At 39.5% G+C, this 22,500-nt stretch overlaps 1 long non-coding RNA gene across 1 annotated transcript in view; it reads left to right on the top strand.

Moving 5' to 3' along the window:
• LOC135093335 (uncharacterized) overlaps window positions 1-22,500 on the top strand; it is a 102,322-nt gene that overhangs the window by 35,452 nt on the left and 44,370 nt on the right. Inside the window, exon 2 of the long non-coding RNA XR_010263310.1 lies at window positions 10,931-10,976. This is a non-coding gene — a long non-coding RNA (uncharacterized LOC135093335). The remainder of the gene's footprint in view (window positions 1-10,930; window positions 10,977-22,500) is intronic.

Raw genomic sequence — 22,500 nt, 5'->3', positions numbered from 1 at the left:
TGATGTTACTTTTTTGTGGTTTACGGATTAATTAATGAATACATTCTCTCTCTCTCTCTCTCTCTCTCTCTCTCTCTCTCTCTCTCTCTCTCTCTCTCTCTCTCTCTCTCTCTCTCTCTCTCTCTCTGACGGGTTAGTGATGAGACAGCCTCCCGCCCGCCATGTTCCAGTCATTCTCGTTCTTTTCTATTTGTAACGCTCACCGCCCGAAATCAAATTGGCGCGCTTCCCTCACTTTGTCGGTAAATTACAAAAAATTGAGGGCGATTTTATAACATGTATTTCCGACATAATAACAAAAAAAAAAAAAAAAAAATCCGAAGTACTCGTGGCTGCATTTGAGAAAAAAAAGTAGCAAAAAAGTGAAAAAAAAAAATAGGGATAAAGTCAGAATGTTAATTGCTTTTTGTATGAGAAAATAATAATAAAAAATATATATATGCGTACACGGCTTTAAGTTTGCGTCGCTTTATGTAGTGGTAATGAAATAACAGCAGGCGAGCAGAACGTTCATAAAAAATATTGGTTGCGAAAAACTAATAATTGAACGTGATTGAAAGGTTTGCGTATTTTTTTTATACGTAGGTAAAATATCACTATATATTACTTTCACTTTCCTTGATTGTGTAGGAAAATTAATACCTAGTAAGAAAAAAAAAATAGATATAACCAAGGAAGACTAAGAGGTTTGTAATAAAAGAAAGAGATAGAAAGGAAGAGAGAGAGGGAATAGAGAGAGAAAGAGGGAAGGGGAGTGAAAGAAAAGATCTGAGAAATGTGGCCAAGGAAATAATCAAAGGAAGAGAAGGAGGAAGGAAGGGAAGCTGAGAAATGTAGAGAGAGAGAGAGAGAGAGAGAGAGAGAGAGAGAGAGAGAGAGAGAGAGAGAGAGAGAGAGAGAGAGAGAGAGAGAGCAGCACCAGCGAGACGTGGAGGGCCTCGCCGTCTTGTTCAAGGTGCAGCAGCAGCGATTGGCTCACCTGCAGGCTCTCCGGCAGCCTGCCCGAGAGGCCGAGGTCAACACCAGAGCCGTCACCCGTGCCCCGCGTGGCAGCAACAAAGACATTTCCTCAATACGTACAAAGGCTGGTGAAACGAGTTTGTTGCCGTGTAGCAAAATGTTGAGGGCTGGTCCAGACAACACTTCAAGACTATAGTGAACGTTGCTACAGACAGAGCAGAGACAGGCTTTCAGATAGAAGGCATTAACAGTGGCTTCTTTAGCCTGAAATGTTGTAATAGATATCCAGCATATATGTACAGGAACTCTGCAACTTTATGTAAATTTGTATAGAGAGAGAGAGAGAGATGTAAATTTGTATAGAGAGAGAGAGAGAGAGAGAGAGAGAGAGAGAGAGAGAGAGAGAGAGAGAGAGAGAGAGAGAGGAAATACTGAGAAAGAGAGAGGGAAAATAATAAAAAAAAAGATACAGCAGGGTAAGAGACAAACAGAAGTGAAAGGAAAGAAAAACCAAACGAAAAAAAAGAGAATTGAGAGAAAGAGAGAGAGAGGAAGAAAACAAGAAACTAAAACACAGAGACGAGCAGGTGGCGAAGAGAGGAACGCTGAAGTGTGAGAGGAAAGAGAGAGAGAAAAAAGGAAGAGAATGAGACAGGAGTGTCGGAGGAAGGAGAATGAAGGAGGAATGGTAGGAGGGGGAAGGGGGAGGAAGACATGTTCGAGGTAAGGGAAGGATTTAGGAGGGGAGAGAGGAAAGGGTAGGAGGAAGAAGGAAGGGAGAAGGGAGGGGAAGTAGGAAGATTACTGGCCACATATTAGGTAACTTCACAATCAAGACAAAATCAGCAACACTCGACTCGTTAAACTGCCACAGAGAGGGGAACTTTTATTCTTTAGGCTTTACATCACTCCTCCTCTTCCTCCTCCTCGTCTTCGTCAACCCCCTCACCCTCCCCTTGTAAATAGAGGGAGTCCACGCCAATGAGAGTGAGTAGCGCGTGAAGGTGACGAGTGACTTCCAAACGATCATTGATGAGCCTCTAGTGTTTCGTGGAGCTCGTCTACCGTTCGGAGAAATGATCACGTTCGCTCCCCACTGGTACTCCCGAATGTTCTCTCTCAGGTGGGGGGATCACGTCACACCTTGCCGCCATGTTTGTTTTTATTGTCTCCTTTTATTCTGTCTTCTTTCCCGTTGTCTGTTTTCCTCTCGTTGTTATTGTTCTGCTTCGCCTTGTTACGTTTTTTGTTGTTGTTCTTGTCTGTATTTTTGAGTCTTTTCGTTTCTTGCTTGCTTTTCAAGATTCTTTGTTTTTTTTTCTCCTTTTATTATTTTTTTTCTTGTTTTAATGAGTTTATTTCTGCGTCTGGGTGTTCTTTGTCGTGATTTTTTTTGTTTGTTTCCCCTTACGTGTGTGTGTTTGTGTGTGTCTGTGTATTTTCCTTTACTATATTTTTACGATTTTCTTTTTCCTTTCTTTCTTTCTTGTCTCTTATTTTCTTTCCCCCCGATGGCTGCCTACCTTGCACGGCAGATGTGTTTATTTATTTATCCTTCCTTCTCTTTTTCTCTCTCTCTTCTGTTTCTGCCTTTGCTTCTTTGTTTTTCTCTTTCTTTTGTTCTTTCTTTCTCCTCTTGCTCCTCCTCTTGCTCCTCCTTCCTTTCTCGTTCTCCTCATCGTATGCATCTCTTCTTTATGTAAATGTGCTTCTTATTATTTTTTTAGGCTCCCTTTGCGTCATTTTCACGAACTCAGACGTGTGTGGTTGACGTGGGAGAGGACGAGTGGCCGCGTGTCCCTCCCTCGACTGACAGATTAATAGAGAGGATGAGAGAAGGAGAGGGGAAGAGAAAGGTGGAGGGCAGGAGCGAGGAACAGGGAGGCGATGGAAAGGACAAGGGAGATAGAAAGGATGAGAGAAGGGGAGGGGAAGAGAAAGGTGGAGGGCACGAACGAGGAATAAAGAGGGAAATAGAGATAGGATGGAAAGGAGAGAGGGAAAGAAAGGTGGAGGGCAGAGACGAGGAATAGAGAGAGAGGGTGGGAAGGAAAATAGAACAAAAGATTAGAAAGGAAAGGGTCAGGAGAAGGGAATGAAGAAGGTGGGTTAGAAAAGGGAAGAGAAGGAGCGAGGAGAGGAGGATTACGAAGAGAAAAAAAGGGGGAAGAGGAGGAAGAAGTAAAATAGGACAAAAGAAATAGAAAGAAGCAGAAAAAGAAAGAGGAAGAGAAAGATGGAGGAAAGAGGAGAGGGATAGAGAGAATTATAAAGAACGAGGTGGTAGAAGAGAGGAAAAAGAGGGGGAGGATCGAAAGAAAAAAATAGAGAGAGAGAGAGAGAGAGAGAGAGAGAGAGAGAGAGAGAGAGAGAGAGAGAGAGAGAGAGAGAGAGAGCAGTGAAGGTGAGGCTGGTGTAGGCAAGGGCAAGGAACAGCAGTGTCAGGATGAGCTCAATGAAAGTTGGAAGTCTCCCTAAGGGCTTGGTGCCGGACCCTCGCCGCCTCCCCGCCACACCTGCCGCCGCCACGCTGCTGCTCTGCTCGTTGCCAAAAAAGAAATCCTGAGCCAGAACTGATATTTTTTAGATGGATGAATGACAGGAGAAATGCTGATGACGATACGCTGCCAAAATGTGACCATAATCTAGAATTGATTTTTTTTTTTTTTTTTTTTTAGTTTTCTAGTATTTTATTTTTGTATTTGTGTGTGAAATGAATGACTCAAAAAGAGAAATATTTATAGTGCTAAGAAATATTGATAGTTTTTAGTTGCCCACTTTTGAATTACTAATATATTTTTTTTTTTCATAAATGAGTGACGCAAAAGAAAAAAAAGATATCAATAGCACTAAAAAAATGATTTTTATTTTTTATTAGCACTCTGCTGCATTAATAATATTTTGTTGTATTCTTTTTGCTGGATGATGGGCAGGACAGGAAAAGTATTACGAATAGTGCAAAAAGAAAAAAAATGTCGATACTTTTGAGTGGCGCTCTGCTGCAAATTAACTCAATAAACGATAATCCAGACTTTTTTCCGTTTTTTTTTTTTCTATGGAGTGAATTACCTACAGTGGGAAACATTATTATGGTAATACTAGAAATAACGTGATGTAATTTTTTGCTGAATGAATGATATACAAATAAAAAAAAAAAATACACAGTACAAAAACCCTGCTTATTTTAAGATGGCACTGCTGCAGACTGAATAAATAGACGGTGAGCAATAATGTGTTGTTTGTTAAATAGTTGTTAAAAAAAAAAAACAGCATATTGGGACAAAACAAGAATTTCCATGGCTTTTTTTTTTCACCCCGCATTTTTGTTGCCTTTCGCCACAGCCCCCATCACGTGAAAATATGATGATAAAGTTCACAATTTTGTGTTTTCTTCAGCGTAGATCCGTGCTATGTATAAAGTACGAGATGATAATGACATAAAAAGACAGTTAATAGCGTTTAGTGTAGGCTTTTGTTTCCAGTGTAGAAAAGAGGATTGTTTTCTCTTGCATAACAAATTACCTACAGAAAATACGAGGACAAAATGTTGGTACTAATATTGATAAAAGTCAAACCGTTATTGTGCCTTATATATTTTTTGTTGTTTTTTCACCGAGAAGCGACGATTAGATTTGTGTTATAGTGTACATGCCAACTTCTTTAACTTCGCGCAGTAATCGTCCAACTTTTTGGTTGCTAGATCATTATACCTGTAATCACTTGCAACTTTTCCAGTCAGTTATCTTTGCCTTGCGGTTTCTTTAAAAGTGAAGCCAAGAAAGAACAAGATTGCCTTCCTATTATACTTCTGTGTGTCTATGAAACATTTTTCTTTTCTTTTTTTGCACCGTTCTGAATGTTTACGAATGACGACAATGGCAATAAAAGGATTAATGAATGTGGAGGAAGGAAGGCAATATTGCAAACTCCAAATGATTTCATTCACAACTTGACTTTGTCGAGAGAATGAAACTGTAAACACAAACACTTACATAAGGCAGGTTGCTTATTTTGTGAATATATATTCCTTGCCTTAGATCGAGAAATTAAAGCATGCGATAAAATGAAAATTGTGTTGTAAAAGGCCATAATAGAATACTGTGTTGAAGGCTTCAGATGATCCAAGTCATTTGCCTTTGTCGACAGAATAAACTTGTAAACACAAATATTTATATAAGATTTGATTTCATATGTATATTCTCCAACTGATAAATTAAGGCATGATAAAGAAAAATCATCATAAAAAATAATAATGAAAAAAGCTGTGTTGAAAGTTCCGGATGATCTGAGTCACTATAAGCCTTTGTCGACAGAATGAGACTATAAAGACAAACATTTATTTAAGAGGTTTTACTTGTTTGCATGCATATTTATTCGCCACGATGAATTGAGAAACTAAAAACATGTGATGTTAAAGAACGTGCCACAAAAAGCGATACAATGTCATGTCATCCATCTATCCTGTTTTTATGGCAAGGCCTGACTGCAAACTTCATTTACACCAGATTAACATGACCTCTGAGATATGATGCATCCCCACAATTAACCACTTAAATGTTGTGATGGAGAAACAACTGCCTCGTCCCTTGTTGTCTTAACGCCTAATTTCGGTGTCCACTCATCATTGTATTGCTGATGATAGACACGTAATTCTTGACACAACATCTTCCACCACTCAGCCGTGTGTGTGTGTGTGTGTTTTGTCGTTTTGCCTGATTTTAAGATTTGATTTTAAACATCAGTCTTGTCTAATGTAATGTTATCTTATTTGGTATGTTAGTCAAGCAAATGACAGTTCGACAGTTCTGGTAGCTAACAAAGGAACAAAGGATGACCACAGCAGTAGGAAGAATAAGTCATTCTCCAACATGACGCTTTGTTCTCGGTGTCACCTCCGACGGAGTACTGGTGGTAGCAAGGCACCCGAGCTCATAATGAATATGGTGAAATTAATCACAGGCGACGAATTTCACTTGATGAGCTCTCTGAATGTGATTAAGATGCGTTGTTAACATAATTTTCCTCCGTCGTATTTTTTGGATATCCTATTACCTGGATAGGTGTAGATAAGCTTGGGTTTCTTTATATATATATATATATATATATATATATATATATATATATATATATATATATATATATATATATATATATATATATATATATATATATATATATATATATATAATTTTTTTTTTTTTTTTTTTTTTTCAGTATTCTCTATTATTAACTATTTGCTTAGTTAATAATAGATACGAGGTAATGGAATTCTTAAAACAAATCTATATAGTATTCTAATCTTTATCGTGGAGGAATTGAAGAACAAAAGCTACAACTGGTAAGTTATATACACTTTTCTATGTTTTGTCTTATAAAAGGGCAAAGTCATTGGCTGTGAGCAAGTGTCCATCACTGTGTTCAAGTCAAGCGTTGACATCCCGCGTCTGACAGAATACTTGATTTAACTGTACTATGTGAGGATGCGAGAGTCTGACAGCTTTTGAAGCGCTTGGGGCAAAGTTTTTCTCGTGATCCAGTAAATTATTCAGTCCAGATAGTCTCAGTAAGTGGTGCAATACTTTCAAAGTCAAGAAATCAGACAGTTAGTGTCATTGTGGAGAGTTATTATCTTAAGTTTAAAGTTTATATCAGGAATGTCATATTTTTCCCTTTTTACACGTGCTAAGGTGTGTGGCCAAGGGCACGAAAATTTGAAACTAACTCAAATTTGCTGAAATTTGAACATAGGCTTTTGAAATCTGAACATGGACTTTTCCTCCATGTAACAAACATAATGAAACCAATAGCTTTATCGATATTTTTCGACAAAGCTTCAGCTAAACCTGGTGAAACGCAAACATACGTAGGCTTTTACTTAGATATAATTTTCAATAAAGATGTAACCAATTATAAGCTCAATAAAACCCACTAACTTTACGTGTATTTTCATATATAACTTACAGAAAAAAAATCAGCTAGAACGTCCAGACCTTACTGACAAATCATTTCTCTATAAAGCTTAAAAAAAGAAAAGTGCGAGAAAAAAAAAGTCCTGCATTTCGTAGAACATTCAAAACCCGACCCATTTACGTCTCTTCCCTCACTTTGAATGTTGGAAGCAAAATGATGGCCGTGTTCTTTCGCATTCATAGCAGTAGTTGCAGCGCCGGGAGCAAAAGCCAGGACAGGAGGACAGAGAGTGAGTGTGTCAACTGCACTAAATGGAGTGACGAGAGGGTTCGCTACCAACAGGGACCATAAACCAGAATTTTTGATATACCTGACTCTGCCTGTGTGTGTGTGTGTGTGTGTGTGTGTGTGTGTTGTCGTGTTGCTGTCAGGTTCTTTTCTTTCTTTTTTCTTTCGGTTTTCTTTCTTTTTGTTGACATTTCCCTTTATGTTTGAGTATGTATAGAATTCTCTCTCTCTCTCTCTCTCTCTCTCTCTCTCTCTCTCTCTCTCTCTCTCTCTCTCTCTCTCTCTCTCTCTCTCTCTCTCTCTCTCTCTCTCTCTGAAAAAAAACTCTCTGAAAAAAATTCACCCGTGAATGTTTTATCACTGCCTTACACCCACCTACACCCCCACCCCCTCTTTCTCTTCCCCTTCCTCCTCCTGCCTCCTCCTCTTCCTCCTCCCCCTAAGGTGATTCATCACTAGGTAATACCCAGCATCCACCTTTTTCATCCCCTACACTAATTTACCTGAGGGAACCCTTCCATTTTTTCCCTTCATTAACTGTTTGGTTTTACCTGTCGCTGGAATTTCACCTCTTCGTGTCAAATTTTGTGTCGTCTGCAGTGTTAAAAACCTAATTGCGCGGGGGAGGATCGCGTTATTTTCATAGTGCGTGAGTCTGCTGTGGTGGTGGTGGTGGTGGTGGTGGTGGTGTGAAAGTGTCGTGCGTGCCGTGTGGTGGGGCAATTGGAACCACAGCTGAGGTAAGCACTCGTGACTCTCTCTAAGACCCTCCACCGTGACCGTTTCCAAACACTAGGCTTTTTCACGGCGATCTTTGGCTGACAACTATGTGATGGCGGGATGGTTTTGGGATCAGTTTATTTTTTTTTTCTCTCTCCTTTTCATTTTCTTGGTCTTGAATTTTTTTTTATTTAGTCATGGTGTTTTTTTTTTTGTCTTCCTTCCGTTTTCCTTTTTCTTCCTCCCCCTTTCTACCTGCCTTTCTTTCCTTTCCTTTTATCTTTTTCTTTTACCTGCTTTCTTTCCTCTTCCCTTCCTCCTTCCCTCCTATATAAACCCTTCCTTCGTTCCTTCATTTTTTCCTTCTTTCTTTCTTTCCTTCTTTCATTTCTCCATTCGGTCTTCCTACTTCTCTTCTCCTCCTCCTTTTCATCCTATGGCATGCTTCCTTTCTTCTCCTCCCTTGTCTACCTTTTTCCTCCTAACTTCATCATTGTACCTGTAAGTCATTTCTTCTATATTCTCGTTTCTTCATCTCTTGCCTTCCTCCTTCGTTCTGTTACGTGTTGCCTTCTCTTGCAGGGCTTGTTCCTCGCACGACTGGAAAGCCTACTCCTTCCCTACCTCCTTCTGTCCTTTCCTTCCTTCCTTCCTTCCTTCCTTCCTTCCTTCCTTCTTCTATTCCTTGACTCCTTGTCTTTGAATCTCTACTTTCCTTTACATCCTTCTTTCTGTTCTTCCTTTTTATCATCCGTCTTTCTTTTTTATCTTCTTTACGTATCTCTATGCTTTCTTGTTTCTTCCGTCCATGATTTTCTCTTATTTCCAATTGTCTCCTTTTATTTCTCGCTTTCTTGCTCACTTTTTTTTTCCGTCCTTTCTTCCTTCCTTTCTTTCCAATTCTTCTTTCCATTTTCCTTTTATTTACTTATCCTTTTTTTTTTTTAGTTAAATTTCTTTCTCTTTTCATTAATTCCTTCTTTCTTTCATCCTTTTCTACCTTTTTTCTTTTTTCTTTCTGTGTTTTAATCTATTCTTCCCTTCCTTTCTTTCGTTTTCTGTTTTCCTATTTTCTTTCTTTTTTCTTTCCTTTCCGTGACACCATTCCTATTTTCGTTGACTTCTATTCCCTCACTTTTCTCCTTCCTCCCACTTTTCCTCGCCTCTTTCCACTCAATTCCTTTCGTACTTCCTTCCACGAATCTTCCTTCTCTCTCTCTCTTTCTCTCTCTCTCTCTCTTTCTCTCAGTCTTCCCTCCCTTCCACTACCCCCTTCCTGTCCTCTCCTCTTCCTGGTGCTTCCTACCTCCATGCCTTCAGTGTTCCACCTTCCTCCCACTTCATCTTCTCTCTCACGATAACCTCATTCTTCTTCCCTCGACCTCTTGCTTCTCCTGCCAGTGACGCTCAACACTCCCGTAATTAAGAGCAAATTCTTGTGAAACTTTACGATGTTAATTATATGCAGCATTTTCTTTTCTCTAACACCCATGCTTCGTGTACATTTATTTTGCACGTTCCATGTATGTTTTTTTTTTCCTCTTTTTTTCAGGGAGATCTTCGTGTTTTTGCTTTGCTTTGCTTTTCCTTTTGGTTTTGTGTGTGTGTTTTAAGTTAATTTAGTGATTTTTTTTATATGACTTTTTTTTTCGGGGTTCAGTAAATTGGTGGCGTGTTTTGTGGAATGGTGTCTTTTAATACTAATGAATATGTTGTGGCTTATATAACAGGGACAGGGACGTGCGTGCTAAGTCTCGGTCGAGTGAAATTGTTGTGTTGACTCGTTTTAGTATTACGACTGTGGTAAAAATAAGGAAACTATCAAGGGAGGTACAGGAAGGATGGTATGGATGATAGTAGTGGTGGTAATGGCGATGTTGAATGTTGGTAATAATGCCTGACAATATTAGTGATAAGGAATGATGGTAATGATGTTGAATGGCGATGATGATAATGCTAAGCGATTGTAATGATGTTCAATTATGTTAATATGATGTTAAATGGTAATGAATGATGGCTATGACATTACTAGTCAGTTTTTTTTTTTTTTTATCGCTCATAACTATCATTGCCATTTTTCATTCTAAGTTTCTTCAATCTTTTATGCATTCTTTGATCATCCTATTATTTTCCTAACTCGTATGGCGATGCCTTTCATTTCCTTTGCATCACAATTACGGTAAGTTGATGTTTTACCTAACAAATACGTTAATGCAGCTGTTGTATTATAAAAAGAAAAGATAAAATTTGAATACATGCAATGCTTCATACGTAAGAAATTTAAAAGCTATATATTCCTTCTAATTTAGGCATTAATTTTACGCCTCTGCAGCTCCTTCATTTATCTTCGTCTTGTTCTCCTTCTTAATCTTCGTCCCTTCTTCTTTACTTGCTATTAAGTTATTTTCTGGTCCTGCGTTAAATCCTTAAAGAGAATTGCTTCTCTATAAAGATTTTCCCTCCGATGCGTGAGATTGTCTTAAAAATCCTTTCTTACTCCCTTTTATTTGGAATCTTTCGCTGTCTCTCATCATTTCATATCAGTATTTATTTCTTCTTTCGTTTTCTTTTTATTTTTTTGGAATCAAGTTTATTTGATTCCTTTGTTTGTATTATTAATTTATAACTTTTCTTGGTTTTTCTCTATTAAGAAAAGTAAATGTGTTTGTCTTTGTATATATGATATTTTTGTATTTGTTTTGTATTACTATTTTTTTTTATATTGTATCGTTTTGCTTTATTTTTTAGTACAGAATAGGTTTTAACTTTTTTTTCCTTCTTTTGCTCATATAGAGTATTATACTTTCTTTATTTTGTATTTATTTTGTAGCATTGTTTAATAACTTTTCCTAGAAACTTTTGGCTTCAGAAAGGCTGACCAGTATGCCCTAATACTAGTGATGAACAAATGTTTCAGGTGTTTTAAATGTTTCCTCAATTAATTTATCTTGTTTACTAATTGCGTTTATAATTCCTCCATGCTCACTTTTTCTATATTAATATTTCTCTCATGACGAGTTTGTTCATTAATTCCGTATTTTTTCTCCCCCAGGTATGTGATGACCTCGAGGAAGAGAAAATGTATCAGTCCAGAGGTTGTAAGTGTAATAGCTTTTGTTCTCTCTCTCTCTCTCTCTCTCTCTCTCTCTCTCTCTCTCTCTCTCTCTCTCTCTCTCTCTCTCTCTCTCTCTCTCTCTCTCTCTCTCTCATTTCACTTTACTGTATTTGTTCATGTCTTTATTTATTTGTTTGTTTTGATCAGTCTTTATTTGTTTGTTTTGATCAGTGGTCAAGGGAATTTTTTTTTTTAATCTCTTCACGATCTGTTAGTGTGTAATGATGTTAATTCCTAGATCGTTTGGTGTAATACATTGATGAAATTTTATGTGAGCATTACGTACGAAACATAAGTTATAATAGTGACTTGAAATTGCATACACTTTTTTTGTTGTTGTTGTTTTTACCTTTCTATCCATTAAGCGTCCATTATCCATAAAAGTTTCATTTTTATATCATTACATTGATTACATTGATCTCAGTATATATCCATTGTTCTCACGTGTATTGAAGTGAAGTATTAAAAAAAAAATACACTAACCTCATCTTTTGCTGTTTGAATATATTGTAATCTACTCGTGCCCTTTGTTGTTAGAAAGTATTGGTGTTTTTTTAAATGTCCTGCAAGAAAAGTGAACATTGATACTGAGGTATTGTTTTGGGACTGCAAGCTAATTTTAATTGGTAACTCACATTGGAAAGACAAGAAATCCCACGTGTAGGGTTTAGCAAGTATTAAAGAACATAAATGCAATCTACTCCTTCCCTTTGTTGTTTTACTCGTATAGTATTAGTGATTATTGAAATATTCCCCAAGAAAAGTGGACAAGGATATTAAGGTATTTTCCCATTAGAAAGACAGAAAAAACCCGTACTCTTGGATCGTGCGCAACCCTTAAGTGATGTTAACTTAGTACTCTTAAACATGAAAGTATGTATAATCCTGAAATAATATTAAGCAGGACTCAGAACAGAAACATGGAATGGTAGAATGATAATGGCTGACGTTATCGACATTTTGCCAAGTTGATCAGATCCAGGTGATACGATCAAGTTGTTACGTAATTAGGCGGAAGATAAGGTAATTAGAGGGAGAGGAAATTGATGTTTAGAGGGAAGCAAGGAGATTTTGCAGTGAAGAAACGGAGAGAGAGAGAGAGAGAGAGAGAGAGAGAGAGAGAGAGAGAGAGAGAGAGAGAGAGAGAGAGAGAGAGAGAATCGGAGTTTAAAGGCGAGAAAGGCGTGTTATATAGGTAGAGACGAGAATTTGGGTTTAATCTAGCTAATTGAAATGTAAGCCAGGTGTAAAGAAGTTATGTATAAGGCAAGGCAATTAAGACAGGTGAGTTCATAAAAGCAGTACCTGGTAATAAAGACGCAGGTGTTAGGGAGGCTGGGACGTTGATAGGATAATTAAGACACAGGTAGGCCGTTGCTGCTCCGCCAAAGTAATTAGTCTCTGAGTATTTCATAAGAAACCGTGACGTAGGTGAATAATTAAGGCATTTTTTTTTACCTGGTGCGAGATCAAGGCTGATTTGAACGCCCTGTCACCCACTTACTCCCCTGCACACACACACACACACACACACACACACACACACACTCTCTCTCTCTCTCTCTCTCTCTCTCTCTCTCTCTCTCTCTCTCTCAATTAAACAGTGTTTATTGACCGCAGTGCTCAGTTACACACAATTTCAAGCTATAAACACACACACACACACACACACACACACACACACACACACACACACACACACACACACACACACACACACACACACACACACACACACACACACACACACACACACGTACTGTACCTACCTACCTCTGATTGACCTGACCTGACCTCGGTAATGAACTGTGCCGTCCCAGCAGGTGTATTAACTTCATTTTTCAGTAGCGAGTCGGTTCACGTTAGGTCAGAGGTAATCCTTTCCTTCCTTTCTGCACCCCACCTGACCCTTGACTCGTGTATCCTCCCATATCCGCTCCCACCCACGCTCATTCAACCCTTCGCCTCTCACTGGCTCTGGCTTTGGTGGCTTACTGCTTCGTTACGCGGGTTTTGATCTCAGCTTGTAGATCTCGTGCTAGTGTTTGGCGAGCATGTGTGAGAGGCGGTGGTGGCGGCGGCGGCGATGGTAGTGGTGGTGGTGGTAGGGATCGAGATCAGCGTTTGATACGAAGAAAAGATGGATTTGCGGATGAAGGGTTCCGGAAAAAAGAACAAAAAGAATGGAGTTGAAGGGAGGGAGTGAGAGGAGACACTGCGGGTAGTGGATATAGGAAAAGGATGATGGGGAGTGGCTTGAGAGGTTTGCTCTTAAAAGTTGTGGAAGGCGTTTTTTTGGGGGATGAGTTGTTTTCCACCTCAGTGTTTTCTCATAGGCTAAAATGTTTTACGACTTTAATTGGACTTGCGTAAGGCACTTATTTCCACTTGAAAGCAGCGATTACTTGGAACGTGTCAGGTTGAAATGAAAGGGTTGTTGCTTCTTTTTTTGCGTGCGTCTAAAAGTCTGCCTGCCTCCCAGCTCCCACTTGTTTCATAACCTGACATAAGAGGATAGAGGCTATTCAACCAATTCAACAACCCTTTCATGCTTCTAGGGATCGTTAGAAAGTCCGGTTCGTTTGTTAACACCCCAATGGACGGTAGCCCGGACGATGCAATAACCTGTGTTTGATATAGAAAATTAATATCCTCCCTTAGGCTCAAAGACCAAGGTAACGGAAGTAATTACAGCGGCCAGGTGCCTCATGAGGTGACCGCGACCCCTGTCTCTATCTGATGAGGGAGTAAAGGGGTAGAGATGAATGACGGAGTAAATGATCAGTGGAGTACCGGAGCTGAGAATTAGTGACTGACTTTTTGCAGCAAGTGTTCCCGTAAAGCCTCGCTAAGGTATCCATTGCAGGGAAGTGGAAGTAACTGTAGGTTACATGGAAGTGTATTTAGTTGGTTTATTGGTTCATTGATTGATTGACTGATTGATTGATAGCTGATTGATTGATGAAAGACGCTGCAACAAAAAGGTCAAGTATTTTGTTAGTGATAGCGAATCAATATCTCCATTTTTGATACGTAATTGGTTGGTAAAGGGAACCTGGTCATTACAGGGACTCGTGTTCACAGCGGCATTGGCTTGTGGCTTTCAGTGTAGCCTTGCCACTATTCCTTCGTTCTAAGTTTTATATGTTTGTTCCCTGAATGCTTTGTTTTGTTTGACCGGCTTGAAAACGCCCAATTCTCCCCCAGATAGTATCCTAGAACTATTTTATGTGGACTCATTCAAGGTATTAACAAAAATATTTAGCTGTTTTTCCAGCATTTTCAGGACTTGGCTGGTATCATCTCACATAGTGCAAAGCGTTCATTCATTCATTCCATCGCCGCTCGTTCATTGAGTCGTTTGAATCGCTGCGTGGCTGCGTCCTCTTGAAAGGTGCCTCTATTACTTTAATCTTTCTTCGTGAGGAATAGTAATGGCTTCCGGGATGAGGTGTCAGCTTTGCATTCGCGGAACTATTAATCCAGCCATTAATCTAAACAACAATATCTTGAACATTTCTTTAGGGCTGAACAGAACCTTTGAAAATTCTCCATTGGAAGTTTACTCAGAAATATTTCTCTTGAGTGCCATGTAACAGCTGTGGTGCAAGAGAAATTCGTGTTGAGTGGCTATTAACAGTAAAAATTGCCCATATTTATTAGAAGGTTCATATCAAACATGTAACTTGAGTTCCATGTAACATTAGTGACACAGGAAAGACGAGGGTTGGTTTGATAACAGTAGCGCAACAGTTAAACAGGTTGGCATCACTGGGAAGCGGCGTGTTGGCAGGCGTGTTACAGGGCTGCAGGAGGAAAAATGAATGAATATGTGAAGAGTGAGAGGATGAGTGAATCTGATCGATGGAACCCAGTCTGGAGGAGCGTGAGAGGATATGCTCTTGTGAAGCAACTCTGCGGCGCGGCGGTGTGTTATTAATCGACGAAGTATTGAGCTTATCTCACACTTAGTTCTTTGTGAAACGCCGTTTGAAAAATAGAAGAAAAATTACTCGGCAAGTGTGCTCGACAGCGTGTGCTTATTTCCTGCTCCATCGATCAGTGTGTTCTGATGGTTCTTTTGAAGGCTACTAGCGCGACCTGCACAAAGTATTCATGTGTTATTAACAAGAACAGTCAAGCGATAGCAATAATATAAATGAATCATACACCTCTCTTTTCAACATTGCTAACTCACGCTTGTTTTAAATTGACAGACAATAGAGCGTCGTGTAAATCGATGCTTGCGAACCTCCGTGACTGTAATGATTCGGAGTGTGTTTACTTGAGCTCTTCTTTTCTCCATTAACACCGGAGTTTTCATTCCCTCCTTACTGGTATTGATCGAAGAGTTACTGCGCTCAGGTCACCTCACTCACAGGCTCTCCCTCGTAAAAGTTTGCGTATGCCCCCTATGTTTACCTAGTTTTTTATTCAAGAACATCGGCATTTTTAGCTTTTATCATTCCAACTGATCGAAGAGTTCTGCTGATGAAGTAGCAAAACTCATTAGCTTTCCATCGTAAAACTTTACATTTGCTCTTCACGTTTACTTAGCTTAATTGCCTTTTTTTTCATCTCTTTCTTACTGATATTGATCGAAAATTCCCGTGGCGAAGTGACGTAACTAATGTCTTTTCATAATTGCACAAGCTCTCTTTCTAAGCGCCCTCTTGCAGACACTACGTACAACATAACTAGTTGCACTGGTTGCAGTGACCTCTGGTGGCAGCGCAGACAGGTGGAAAAGTAAACCAAGGCAGAGATTAACACTTATTTTTCTTAATTCCCTTTCACATCGAGATTAATAAGGAGATAAACTATCCAACTCTTACCATGATTCCCTTTCCCACCGATCAACACTCGTGGCGCATCTGTAAAATTTAGTGTTAGCTTTATCGAGGCAAGGAACATTAGGTACTAAGGCAAGTTCCTATTCATTAAGCTTTCAACGCGTCTACTGGTAATCAATGAACACGTATTCATGCGCGCTGGCGGGACGGAAGGAGACAGGCAGTGGCTAGACAGAGCTGTGGGAGTGGGGCACTGAAAGGCAGACTGCAAGGGAGGAGGAGATGGAGAGGAAAGGGGAAGGGGAAGGAGGAAGAGGAGGAGGAAGGAGGATCATCAGGGGGGATCAGGAAGTGGCGAGGAAAAGGGGGAAAGTGAAGGGGGTTTGAGAGATCATGACTGGGAGGAGGAGGAGGAGGAGGAGGAGGAGGAGGAGGAGGAGGGGAAGAAGGAAGTTGAGAGGGAAGAGAAGCGAGGGGAGGGTCGAACAGGCAGTCCCCTCGCAGTTCCCTCGCAGGCCCCTCGCCGCTGTATTGCTGTCCTGCACCGCCAAAGGGTTGTTGGCTAGCGATGTTATATTTATTTCATCGTTGCATGGCGATTCCTGTATGTTCAAGTTTGGCTTCATTCTTACGCACGAACGTTCGCCGAATTGCACGTGTCGTTTTTTGATACATGGACGTAAATGTCGCAGCTATTGTAGTCTTGCTGTAGTTTTGTTATTTTAACCCAATACCATGACTTTTTTAAGATATTGCATAGTTGTGATGTTATGATTTTTAGCTAGCTGTGTGTGTGTGTGTGTGTGTGTGTGTGTGTGTGTGTTTTGGAAGGGTTTGAGGTATCGCACTGCATCATTATGAGCGCACCAGTTCAGATAGGAAGAGGAAGAGGAGGAAAAGGTAAAGGAGGAGGAGGAGGTGGAGGTGGAGGTGGAGGAGGATGAGAAGAAATAGTAAACTAAATGAACGAGTTAGGCCTAAGCTGCTGCCTCATCACCACATTAACGAGTCGACTTGCTACTGGTCCCTGTCCTCCCCTGTGTGTGTGTGTGTGTGTTAACTGAAGCCTGTAACTTTGTAGTCTTTAGTATATGTGCACTTTATATCATATTCCTATGTAGTGTAATAATATGTTTACCTTATATGCTTGAACTCTGATTAGCTTCTACTGTAGATTAGCTTCTACACAGCATTTCGCATTTGTGTGTGTGTGTGTGTGTGTGTGTGTGTGTGTGTGTGTGTGTGTGTGTGTGTGTACAATCGCTATCGTTGCACCAAATCCGATCTTTATTCCCTGTCTGTGATAATGAAAGTCTGATTTTCTGGGTATCAGCGAATGTAGCTTTGTGCTTTATGCGCGTGGGCAAAGAGGGGAAGGGGAGGGTAATTCTTTTCCGCGCCCCCTCCTATCAGCGTGTATGAGCGTGGATGCGGCAAAAGGAGGTTACGGGTGTTATGACGATAAATACTGAAAAAGCAGACAATGAAGTGGTGTGTGTGTGTGTGCGCCAGTGTGTATGTGTCTGTGTGTCTGGGCGTAGGTGAAAAGTGTGTGTTTTCTGCACCATGTTTGTCTTTACTTGTGTTCCAGAGATAAACACCTGCTATTATGGTTTCTTGAGGCCTACGGTAGACTTTTTTTTATTCCCTCTGTCAATACGTGTACCTGTTAGTCTCTCTCTCTCTCTCTCTCTCTCTCTCTCTCTCTCTCTCTCTCTCTCTCTCTCTCTCTCTCTCTCTCTCTCTCTCTCTCTCTCTCTCTCTCTCTCTCTCAATAAAATTAACAGTGGGAACGTCAGTATCGTAAGATTCAAGATTCGTTTGGACAAGTTTTGTTTGCATTTTATTAAAGCGAATGGATGTAGAAGATCAAGGTGTGTGTGTGTGTTTAGCACATAAACGTCACACACAATGCACCTCAGCGCATGCACGCACGCACGCCCGCAGCTCGTCACCACACCTCCTCTCCTCACTCCGTCACCACCGCGGCTGGACACTAGTCGTGGCTGAGCGCCCGAACATATTGGGCAACTAAAACTTTTTACAGTGGAATCCAATTAAGTATTCAAATCAGGAATTAATGATAAATATATTAAAGTAATGAATTATTAATATCTGAACCCCAAGCAGAGTTTCCGTTTACTGTTCTGCGTAATTTGGATGTAGGCAGAGGACACGGACAAAAATATCCTGTTTCTTGTCTATTTCCTGCCTCGCCGTGACCTGCTTGGGACAATACGGCGTGCGTGAGGAAGCTCAACAAATTATATACATGTTTTTCAGTTCGTGGGATGCGTGATCATTATCTCTCAATTCATGATTTTCTCGGTATTTCTGTTCAGGTTGGGTAGAAAACATGATCGGCCTTACATTCCATCATTCCTACCCTTTCTCTCTTTTTATTCGTGTATTGGAAGTTTTTATATTATTATTATTATTATTATTATTACTATTATTATTATTTTTTTTATTTATAGTACGGTTCCCTGGTCTTCCAAATTATGATAAAACAATTATCTGATTTTCTTTCGTATCTTAATATGGCTCAGGAATTGTTAACAGATATATACTCCGTCAAAATTTTCTCGTTTTCTTCTCGCAATCATTTCATCCCCCTATCATTCCCTGATCCTCTCCCAATCTTCTTACTTTCTTTTTTTGTTGTCGTTTTCCTTTACCTTGTCTTCATCCTCGTCGTGCTCCTCTTTCCTGGCTTCCTCTTCCTCGTTCTCCTCTTCCGCGTTCTCTGTTTAATCATTCTCGTTCTCGTCTTCCGCATTCTCTTTTAATCATTCACGTTCTCCTTTCCCTCGTCCTACTCGTCCTCCTCCTTCCTTCTGTCCTCCTCGTCCTCTTTGTTATAGTTTTCTTCATCTTCATCCTCCTCTTTTTTAGTCTTCTCTTCCTCGTTTTCATCGTCTACGTTCTTTTTTTAATCATCATTCTCTTTTACCTCGTCCTCCTCGTCCTTCTCCTTTCCTTTCACCCCGTCCTCTTTCAGATCCACCTCCTCCTCGCCCTCCCTCTCCTCTTCCTTGTCATAAGCTTCATTATTCATTCACTGGACTTTTCTTCTATCATAAATGAATTCCTTCTCCCTATCCCCTTTATTGACTTTATTTTCTTCCTCCACTTTCCTCTCCTTTCATCAATTTTCTCGGTCCTCTCCTGCAACGTTATACCTAAGCTGCATTTCTATTACGTATAATCTTTCTTTTTATGTATATATAGCTGCGAATGTATATATGTATTTCTGTGTATTTTAGTATCTTTCAGGCTACTACAGTATATATTTTGTGTTCTCGTATGTAAGCCTGTCTGTCATATAATTAATTTTTGTCTGTCTGTCATATTTTTTTAGAATGGACAGTGAGATTATCCTCTTCATAACGTCTTCAGTTTTTCAGGGCTATGGTATCAGATATATTTTAATTTGGATACCATTGGAGGATTCTCAGGTTTAGAATGATATATTTCACAGTGGAGGAGTTGAAGCAATGTCCCTCATTTGCTACAGTTATACGTTTGTTTACTCTATTTGATTTATTAAGTAGTGATCTTACGTAGTTTGAAAATTGGCTGTATTACTAAGTGTTAATAATCATAGTGACTGGTTCTAAGCTTCCCATTACATCTGCGAAAAATATCTCCGTTAAGACACGATACACACTTCGTAAGTAAACAATTATGCAAATAGTGAGCGAATGGTGCGTTAAGGAGAGATAGGTCATCTTTTACATGGTTTCGATGCAGACACATTACATTTCCCATAGTTATGAAGGAAGTATGACCTCGCCTTGTATTTACCATTACTACCATTGCTACATTATGTACTCGCACTCCTGTGTCTGCCTTTATAGATTCTCCTCGTCTCTTTCCTTTTTATTTTCCTGCCTAGTCTTCGTTTATCATTATTAGCGTTCGTAAATGTATATTCAATTCTGTCGTTCTCCTTATACTAATGTTTGTTTAATTTTCTCTCTCTCTCTCTCTCTCTCTCTCTCTCTCTCTCTCTCTCTCTCTCTCTCTCTCTCTCTCTCTCTCTCTCTCTCTCTCTCTCTCTCTCTCTCTCTCTCTCTCTCTCTCTCTCTCTATTTCCCCTCCCATATATCTTACTATTTTTTCTATAATCATGTCTGTGAAGCCTTCCATTTATCTCTCCATTAACCTCCCCTTTGTCCTCTTCCTCCTTTCTCTTCCCCGCGTCTCTTGCTTTGTTTATTTTTGCATTCTTCTCCCTCTCTTGTCGCCCGATGTATTAAATTTCTTTTCCTCTTCTTTCACTCACTCCCTTCCATTCTTCCTCCCTTCTCAGTTCTTCTCCTTCGGTATTACCTTCCGTCCTTCCTTCGTTTAGTCTCTCTCTCTCTCTCTCTCTCTCTCTCTCTCTCTCTCTCTCTCTCTCTCTCTCTCTCTCTCTCTCTCTCTCTCTCTCTCTCTCTCTTGTAACGTAAAAGATGAAAGCTTGTTGTATGAAGACAAGACGCCTTTGAATTTCGACAACAATGGGGCGGGACAGCTTTCAGAATCAATAGGTACCTTTAATATAGATCATTCAGAGTCTTTTAATAATTTTCTTCGCTTGATTTAATTCGTATATTGGCGTTGCGTATGAAGGTGTATCTTTCAGTTCGTTTTGTTACTTGTTGCCTTGTCTTTGTGTTTATTAATCTTTCCATCCTCCTTTTTCTGAATTAATTTGTCTCTTTTTCTCCATCTTCAAGCCTATTTTTCTACTTAAACGTCAGTAAGTTTGAATGTATGTGTGTATGTATGTATCTGTCTGCCTGCCTCAGTCTGTCCATTTAGTTATCTACCCAGCTATCGATCTCTATCTATTTATCTCGTATATCTGTATTATTAACAATATCTATCTATATATCTATTTACGTTGTCTCTGTCATTTTGATTATTCTGTTATTTCTCTCTCTAGTCCACTCCCAGCGCGTCTTGCTGATGTAATGGTCTGCTCTTGTAAGAATTAAGTAAATAAATAAGTAAAAAAAAAAACGCGCTAATTATCATCCGAATCTTAAGAAATTGTTGAGTGGAGAGAGACGCTGTTCATGCATTTCAGACTTATTAAGACTGGCGAAGCTCAATCAACACAACACGTCGACAAGGATAATTGGTGGTATCTATTTACCAGCCAATGTTTATATCTCAGTAATTGTTCTCCGGATTAATTAGAGTTTCTCAGGAGACTCAATAGAACCTCACATTCGGGATTATCATAATAGGTGGAATGATTCTCGTAATTTATAGTCTGTTTTTTAAATTGTTGTTTTCGTATTGCTAATTGAGGTGAAGTTGTTTTTCTTTACACTAATGAATGATGTAAGAAGTGTTTATTTTATTTTTTTTGTGCGATTCAAGTTCTTTGGTGTTAAATTTATTGATATTTTTATTCTATTTTGTCTTTGGAAATTTATTTATTTCTTTTTCGCTATGGAAATAAATAAGTATCTTGCATATTTTCTTCTCTGAAATTAGGTTTAAATGGAAGTCATTACGTGCGAGTCGTATGTAGCTGTCTTTTTAATCTCTCTCTCTCTCTCTCTCTCTCTCTCTCTCTCTCTCTCTCTCTCTCTCTCTCTCTCTCTCTCTCTCTCTCTCTCTCTCTCTCTCTCTCTCTCTCTCTCTCTCTCTCCTACACCACAATTTCAGTACATGTACCTTTCCCCTTTCTCCTTATTTTCCCTAATCCTCCTCCGCCATCCCACTTGTTTCTTTGTCAAGGAAAGTATGTCTGCCTGCATTCTTTTTCCCTTGTGCATTTTTTCCCGCCTCTACTTACTTTCCCTGCTCTTCTTGTACCCCCTATTCTCCTGCCCATCTCCCGGTCTCCTCATAGCTAATCATCCATGCAAATTAGTGCTTTTAACTTTGCCAATCTGTCCTGATTAGCCTTCAATTTGGTCATCCCTGTGGAGCTACCACAGGGAGGCTAGTTTGGTCCGCTGCTATCTCGACATAATTCAGCCGCCTGGGGAAGTAGACCCTATTACACGCCTTCCGTCTTTTTTTCCAGTCTCTTTTTCTTTTTCGGGGGTGGGTGGCGTATGCAAGATTTGGCTGCGTTGAGAGAAAAAAATATGATGTTTTTTTCTATGTGTATTTGGTTTTGCATTTGTCTTTGATTAACTGTGAGGGAAAGATGTCTAATTTGGAGTTGTTTGGTTGCTGAGTCAGGTGTATTAAGATTATTTGCGTTAGATGGGAAAATACGGCAAGGATAGCTATAGATATTTGAGCTTTTTTTATGTGTGTAAATTAGATGGTTATCCAAAAAACACTGACTTGTTTAATTGTAGAGTCACATTTATCAGGATGATTTATATTGTGAGGAAGGTAAAAAAAAAAGGTATGGAATAGGACGGTATTACGTATAAATATTTGAGCGCTTTCTGTCTCTGTAAATTAGATGGTCATACACAGAATACTAATGAGTCGTTGTAGAATCAGATATAATAAACTTACTTGCAACGTATGGAAGGAGAAGAAAAGTTCGTAAATAAAAAAGATAACAGGAAGAGAAGTACTTGGTCTCTACAAATTAGACGATTACACACAAAATACTTACTCATATAGATTGCCGGGAGACCTCCAGAGCCACACTTCACTAAAATTGCTCACGAATGAATCTAAATGAAGGAATAAATGATGCACCAAACGAGACAAGGAATGAAGGGCTGCTGTCGTACAAATGTGTGT

This window comes from Scylla paramamosain, chromosome 42 (genome assembly GCF_035594125.1).
Source record: "Scylla paramamosain isolate STU-SP2022 chromosome 42, ASM3559412v1, whole genome shotgun sequence".
Classification (NCBI taxonomy): Eukaryota; Metazoa; Arthropoda; class Malacostraca; order Decapoda; family Portunidae; genus Scylla; species Scylla paramamosain.
The sequence above is the reverse complement of the archived record's forward strand: the minus strand, read 5'-3'. Positions and strand labels throughout refer to the sequence as shown.